The sequence below is a fragment of the Cavia porcellus genome, unplaced genomic scaffold (genome assembly GCF_034190915.1).
Source record: "Cavia porcellus strain 051 isolate PalLab524CR breed Dunkin Hartley unplaced genomic scaffold, mCavPor4.1 scaffold_13, whole genome shotgun sequence".
Classification (NCBI taxonomy): Eukaryota; Metazoa; Chordata; class Mammalia; order Rodentia; family Caviidae; genus Cavia; species Cavia porcellus.
The window spans coordinates 63231365-63239323 of record NW_026947496.1 but is presented as its reverse complement, the minus strand read 5'-3'; the positions used below and the strand labels follow the sequence as shown (position 1 = coordinate 63239323).

At 38.7% G+C, this 7959-nt stretch overlaps 1 non-coding gene across 1 annotated transcript; it reads left to right on the top strand.

The window, feature by feature from the left end:
* Positions 1 to 7543: 7543 nt before the first annotated feature.
* Positions 7544 to 7646, top strand: LOC111757915 (U6 spliceosomal RNA). The gene has a single exon (XR_002792165.1). It is a non-coding gene; the product is annotated as a U6 spliceosomal RNA (small nuclear RNA).
* Positions 7647 to 7959: the final 313 nt, after the last annotated feature.

Sequence of the window (7959 nt, the reverse complement as noted above, 5' to 3'; positions counted from 1 at the left end):
GGAAATGCAATCCCGATGCTATAATCAGAACAGATAAAATCTCAGTGCGGAAGCTAGAACCCGCGCCTCTGGAAACTGCAATTTGAATTTCCTGCCGCTGCTGCTGCGTCTGAATCAGCACAGCAGGGAGAGAGACGCAAAAGCTCTAAGAGCTGGAATTGGCAAACTGAGTTGAGAACAGGACTGGCAGGGAGCTCTGCATCCACCTACTGTGAGTGAGAGGAATGGGGACCCCTCCATAGATAAGCAGGCTCCAACAGAGGACATTCTGGGACTGGGCAGACTAGCTGGAAAGGGTGCTGCAGTGACTTTAGTCGCATATTCCACGCTCAAGTGGGATTGGTGGGGAGCGCATGACCTGGGTGAAGTTGCAGACTAAGACCAAGTAGGGTAGCCCAAACCAGGTCCCAGTGCCTGGCAGTGCACCCTAGCAGTGAAGCCTTCAGTAGGTTGACCTGGAAGGGTAGGCCCAATATATACTGCCACTGTCTGTGTCTCCCTAGTACATGCAGTGGGTGGGAACGCCTAGCCAGTGGATTCAAACAAACTGTAACACACAAAGAAAGAAACTGGGCCTCCATATACACCTGTATGGAAGGAATAAAAAAATGAGAAGAGGAGGCAACAAGAAAGGGTCCTCAGTCCCCAATCCTGAGAACACTGATACAGGAAAGGTAAATGCAAAGGAGAATGAGGACAGAAAACATGCAATTTCAGACATGGCACCAATAGACATAAAGCGATATCTCTGGAGCCTCATAGACGAGTTCAAAAGTGAAGTATTTAACAAAGTAAAGCAAGATATAAGTAGAATAGTTAGAGAAAGGCTAAGAACCACCTAAGACAAAAAAGATGGTGGAATGAAAGAACAGAAAAAAGAGGAGAATTGTTTGATGGAGAAAATAGAGAATATAGAATACATGAAACAGGTTCAAAGAGATTACCAGAAAACTAAAAACTCTATCAAAAACTGGCATAACAGCTTGAAAGAAACTAAGGATACATTATCTGAACTGGAGGACAAATTTGTAACATGGAAGCATGAAAGGAAAAACTTTTTTAAAATAACAAGGAAACAAGCATTAACAATACAAAGGCTAGCAGATGATAAGAGCACCTATAACTTAAGAATTAAGAATGTAAAGGAAGAAATAGGAACACAAACAAATGGACTACAAAGGCTATTGACAAATAATCCAGGAGAATTTCCCTAATTTAGCAAAAGGTAAAAATACTCAGATGTATGAGGCATACAGGACCCCTGCCACCTACAACCCAAACAGAGCAACACCCAGGCATATAATAATCAAAATTCCAGAAATTCAATATAAGAACAGAATATTAAAAAGCCATCAGAGACAAAAAACAGATCACTTACAAGGGAACACCCATCAGAATTACAGCAGACTCCTTGGCACAAACCATCAAATCACAAAGAGTGTGGGGGAAAATAATTCAAACTTTGAAACATAATAACCTCCAGCCAAGATTGATATATCCTGCACAACGGTCCCTAGAAATTAATGGAGAAACAAGGTGCTTCCAGGATAAAGAGGAACTAGGGGAATTTGCAACCACCAATTCAACTCTACAGAGAATACTGCAGGACATTCTAAAAAAGAAAAATACTGATGCCAGAAACAGTGGCAGAGGGGCCACAATGAATGGAGCAGAAAGCAAAATGAAGAAGACAAACTGACAACTAATGACAGAAAAAGAGCTCAACCGAAATGAGGCAGGGAAGGTTGGATGGTAGGAACAGCTATTTTGGAGAAAACTAGACGTCATAATAGGTAGTGCTGATTTAATATCATCTTGTTTTGAAGTCCCATCAAGCTTTTGTTCTTCTGTCTCCATCAGTCTTAACATGTTGTATCTTATTGGATTTTATTATATGTGATAATATAAACAAAAACTATTATAGACAAGATTATACAGAAACCGCTGTTCATTTTCTGTTAGTTGGTTTTTAGTACAGTATACGAAGTTATACTCAAAGATTTCAAGGAAAGAGACACTATAGTAACTACTTTTATGTTAGGATATCTTGTGGTGAAACACTATTTTGCTTAAATGGTTATGTTCTGACCCGTGCTGTTTTGTTGTTATGTCCTCTTTTATCTCAATCTCCTTTTTTTAACCATTTACTTTTTTATTTTTATCTTTTTAATTAAGGGGAAAATAAAAAATAGCAGGATATATTATAGCAATCCACTTTGATTTCCTATTAACTTGATTTGAAACCCTGTATTGCCCTCACCATCTTGTTTTGACTGATTTTCCTCTACTCTGCTTTACTTGATAGTACTAAGTTTGAGAGTATAGGCAACAATTGTGAAGACAATAAGATTCATTATGGGGCCAATTCTGGTTGACTATTACCTTCTTCTGAAGACCTGTAATTCTCCAATGTTTTGGTTTTATTGGTTTTGTTCTTTACTGTTTTGTTCAATTTTAATATAATTGATGATATAGGCAATTCTTTTTAACATAGCAAGAGGCATTATGGTAACCATTGTTGATCACCTTGTATTTTGTTTTTATATTATGTATTATGTCCATTCTTTTGATTTGACTAACTCTGTCCTGTTATGTCACATTTGGTTTTACTCTCTTCAAAAAAAGTAATAAGAACCATGGGAATAATAAAACTCAAAATGTGTAATTGTCATTATACAAAAGAGAGGGGGAGGGGAGAACATGGCGGACAGATAACAGCAACTACCAGAGGCTCTGTGAAAGACTCGGCTCAGAAGCCAGGAATGGTGCAGACTAAGGAGACATAAGCAGGTGGAGATATGCTCTGCTGACTCAGGAACGAACTGGGCTGAGAGAATCCAACTTGGAATGCAGTCCTGGTGCTAAAACAGGAACAGAAAAGCCTCGGTGTGGAGGCTGGACCCCGCACCATTGTAAGCCGCGATTTGGGTTTCCCGCCGCGCGGCGGCTGGCTGCCTCTACAGTGGCTCGGCAAGGAGAGAGACGCGCAGAAGCTCTGAGAACGGCAATCTGCGAACTGCAGGGAGGCGTGCACTGACTTGTGGTGAGGTGAGTGAGAGAAACTGACACTCTACCACAGTTTGACTCCAGCAGAGGACTTTCTGGGCCCGAGCAGTCCTGCGGGAGCAGGGCGCGGTGGCGACTCCAGCCACACATCCCCATCTCGGGCGGGATTGGTGAAAAGTGCCTGGCCTGCGTGACGCTGCCGGCGGACCTGGTAGGCTGTCCCAACCCAGATCCCAGAGCCTGACGGTGGCCGGGAGGGGAGACGCGTAGGCTGCCTGGTCCGTAACTCCCTGGTGCGCAGCGGTGAGCGGGAACACCTAACTGGCGCAATTCGATCAGGCTGTGGCTGACTGGGAGAGAAGCTGGGCCTCTTATATAAGCTTGCATATATAAGGAACAGAGAAGAAGAGGCAGCATGGGAAGAGGCAGCAACAAGAAAGGCTCCTCGGCCCCCAATTCTGAGAAACAGGCAATAGCAGACACCACACCAATACACATAAGGCACCATATAGAGAGCCTCATAGACCAATTCAGGAATGAAGTTATCAACGACCTGAAGCTAGAAGTTTGCAGAATAGTTAGAGAAATGCTAAGTACCACCCAAGAAAAAACAGGTGGTGGAATAGAAGAACAGAAAAAAAGGGGAGAATTGTTTGATGGAGAAAACAGAGAAAGTATAGAATACATGAAGCAGGTTCAAAGAGACTACCAAGATACTAAGAAGTCTATAGAAGACTGGCATAACAGCTTGAAAGAAACTAAGGACAGACTATCTGAACTGGAGGGCAGACTTGTAATATGGGAGAATGAAATGAAAAACTTCTTAAAAATAACAAAGAAACAAACAGCAATAATACAAAGACAAGAAGATGATAAGAGGATCCATAACTTAAGGATTAAGAACATAAAAGAAGAAGTAGGGACACAAACAAGTGAACTACAAAAGCTACTCACAGAAATAATCCAGGAGAATTTTCCTAATTTAGCAAAAGGTAAAGATACTCAGATGTATGAGGCATACAGGACCCCAGCTACCTACAACCCAAACAGAGCAACACCCAGGCATATAATAATAAAAATTCCAGAAATTCAATACAAGAACAGAATATTAAAAGCTGTCAGAGACAAGAAACAGACCACTTACAAGGGAACACCCATCAGAATTACAGCAGATTTCTCTGCACAAACCATCAAATCACGAAGAGCGTGGGGGGAAATAATTCAAGCTTTGAAAGATAATAATCTCCAGCCAAGATTGAGATATCCTGCACAACTGTCCCTGGAAATTGATGGAAAAACAAGGTGCTTCCAGGATAAAGAGGAACTGGGGGAATTTGCAACCACCAATTCAACTCTACAGAGAGTATTGCAGGATATTCTAAAAAAAGAAAAATACAAAGAACCCAGAAATAGTGGCGGGGAGGCCACAACGAATGGAGCAGAGAACAAAATGAAGAAGACAAACTGACAGCTACTGACAGAAAAAGAGCTCAACAGAAATGAGGCAGAGAAGATTGGATGATAGGAACAGCTATTTTGGAGAAAATGACATCTTAATAGGTAATACTGATTTAGTATCATCTTGTTTTGAAGTCTCATCTAGATTTTGTCCTTCTGTCTCCAATGGTCTAAACAGGCTGTATCTTATTGGATTTTATTATGTACGATAGTATAAGCAAAAACCTTTTAAAGACAAGGAGATTATACAGAAACCATTGTTCATTTTCTGTTAGTCGATTCTAAATACTCTGTAATGCTGTCATTCTCTTGAATGGTTTTACATTGTTTTGATATACTTAATGCTACAATATATGAAGTTGTACTCAAGGATTTCAAAGAAAGAGACAATATGGTAACTACTTTTAGGTTAGGATTATCTGGTGGTGAAACACTATTCTGCTTAAATGGTTATGTTTTGATCTGCGCTGTTTCGTTGTTATGCCCTCTTTTATCTCAATCTCCACTCCATTATTTACTTTTTTATCTTTATCCTTTTAATTAAAGGAAAAAAATAGCAGGATGTATTATAGTAACCCACTTTGACTTTTCATCGCCTTGATTTAAAGCCCTGTATTACTCTCACCATCTAGTTTTTAACTGATGTTCCCCTATTCTGTTTTACTGGATAGTATCAGGTTCGAAAGTTTAGGCATCAGCTGTGAAGATAATGAGATTCATTATGACGCCCATTCTTGTTGACTTTTATCTACTTTTGAAGACCTACAATGTCTCCAATGTTTTGGTTTTGTCGGTTTTATTCTTTATTGTTTTGTTCAATTGTATTATAACTAACGATATAGGCAATTCTATTAGAGATAGCGGGAGGCATTATGGTAACCATTGTTGATCACCTTGTATTATGTTTTTACATTATCTATTATGTCCACCCTTTTGACTTGACCGATTCTGTTCTGTTATGTCACATTTGGTTTTACTCTCTTCCAAAAAAGTAATAAGAACCGTGGGAGCAATGAAACCCAAAATGTGTAATAGTCATGGTACAAAAGAGAGGAAAAGAAAGTGCTCCAAACTATATAACTGCATGTATATTTAAGTGTATAAGATAGAAAATGATATCACAGAGTATTATTGGATCAATGAATAGAACTGTTTGCAGTATCATTGATGGAATGTCCACTTTACAAGCTTTAATTTTGTGACTTGAACAATTATTTCTAAGATGACAATATGTAATCCATTAACTAGTGATTTCCTACTGTTCATTTTTTTTCTGTAAATCTGTATAACTTGTACCCTTCCCCTGCTTTTTTTTTCTTTTCTCCTTAAATAAAATTAAAAAAAAAAAAAGAGAGGGGAAAAAGTGCTCTAAAGGATATAACTGCATGTATATTTAAGTGTATAAGATAGATAACCATATTACTGAGTTTTGTTGGATCATTGAACAGAACTGTTTGCAGTCTCAGTGTTTGAATGCCTACTTTATATGCTTTAATTTTGTACCTTGAACAACTATTTCTAAGATGAGAATATGTAATCTATTAACTAGTGATTTCCTACTGTTTATTTTTTTCTGAAATTCTGTATAACTTGTACCCTTTTTCTGTTTTTTTCTCCTTAAATAAAATTTAAAAAAAAGAATAAAACTCCAATTGCAAAAAAACTGTAATAAAGAATCAACAACTGGGATCTCATCTTACTAAAAACTTTTGCACAGCAAGCAAGATCACCAACAGAGTGAAGAGACAACCCACAATGTGGGAGAAAATGTTTGCCAGCTGTACCTCAAAGGATTACTATCAAAAGCATATAAAAATTTCAAAGAATCAGTCCTCCCAAATTAAAAAACCCAATCCAAAACGGGCATCTGAGATGAATTCACACTTCTCAGATAAAGAAATACAAACAGCAAATAAATAAATATATGAAAAAATATTGAACATCACTGCTCATTCAAGAGATGCGAATGAAAACAACATTGGATTCCCTCTCACCCCAGAAAGAATGGCTAATATGAAGAAATTAACCAATAACAAATGCTGAAAGGGCTGTGAGGAAACCGGAATGCTTCTCCAGTGCTGGTTGCAGTGTAGGCTGGTGTAACCACTGTGAAAATCAGTGTGAAGCTTCTCAAAAAAGTAGGATAAAATTCCACTTGGCTCAGCTATTCCCCTTCTCAGTATCTTTCCAGAATTTAAAACATTGTACCACCGCAATATATGTGCACCCATGTTTATAGCAGCACAATTTGTAATAGCTAGATCTTGGAAACAACCTAAATGCCCATCAACTAAAGAATGGATAAGAAAGATGGGGTCTTTTTATACAATGGAGTACTACTCAACCATAAAAATGGAAACCTCAGACTTTCATAGGTAAATGGATGCAACTTGAGATATATTCATAAGTGAAATAAATCAGACAGGCTTGTACAAACACCATACTGTCTCACTAGTGTCAGAAGCTAAAAGAGAGAAGATACAACATAGATAAGGACACTACCAAAACAGAAGTCAAACCACACTGGGATCTGTCAGTTGACCGAAACTAGATTGGGATTGATGTGCACAGTGTGAAAATATGGACCCTGGGGAAATACATGCCAAAAAATGATGAGACAATAAAAATTCCTAAAGTAGAAGGTTGCATACAAAAGGCTACTACCACCAAGAAAAACTATACACTGGCCTCGTTAGACTGACAAAAATGAAATGTTATCAGGACTGGCCAGCTGGACACTCAGAAGCCCATGGTTACAATTAGAGAAGGGGAGCAATTAATAGACTTTCTGGTAGATGGTAAAACTAAACATTTGGTAAGGACACAGCCCACTGAGCTGTTATCCAAAAGTAGTATGATGTTGTTAAGAGACACTGGAGTCCCAAAATGTGGCAATTTTTCAAGTCTGATATATATATATATATATATATATATATATATATATATATATAGTATAAAGTAAGAGATCCAACATATATTCCTGTGTCTTCCAAACTGTGCAATTCTACACCCAAAAAGAGACTCCAAACAACTGGCCCAATTTACCTTTGGGCCACAGGGATAAAGAAAAGACAACACAGTGCTGGCTTCCACAGCATATATAGTAAAATTGGAACATACACAGATTAACATGGCCCCTGTGCAAGGATGACATGCAAATTCATTAAGTACTCCATATTATTTGGCTTTATTGTTTTATTTTGCTTGGTTTTATTCTCTTTTTAAAAAAAGAAAAAAGCACAGCACAAGATGGACACTGAAGTGCGCCTCACCCAGGTGCACATCAGGCTGATAGAAAACACATTGACACAATGGCCATGAATAAAGAGATCCTCCCCCTGGAGGTGAGCTTTGTAAAAGCTATGGCCAGTAGGACACAGCAGAAAGGGTTGCTGGGACACACCTGCAGCAATGCTGAGAACACATCATGCAAGTACAAACAGAAAAAACTAGGGATGCTTCACAGGGACAGTGAGCACAGAAACACAATGACAC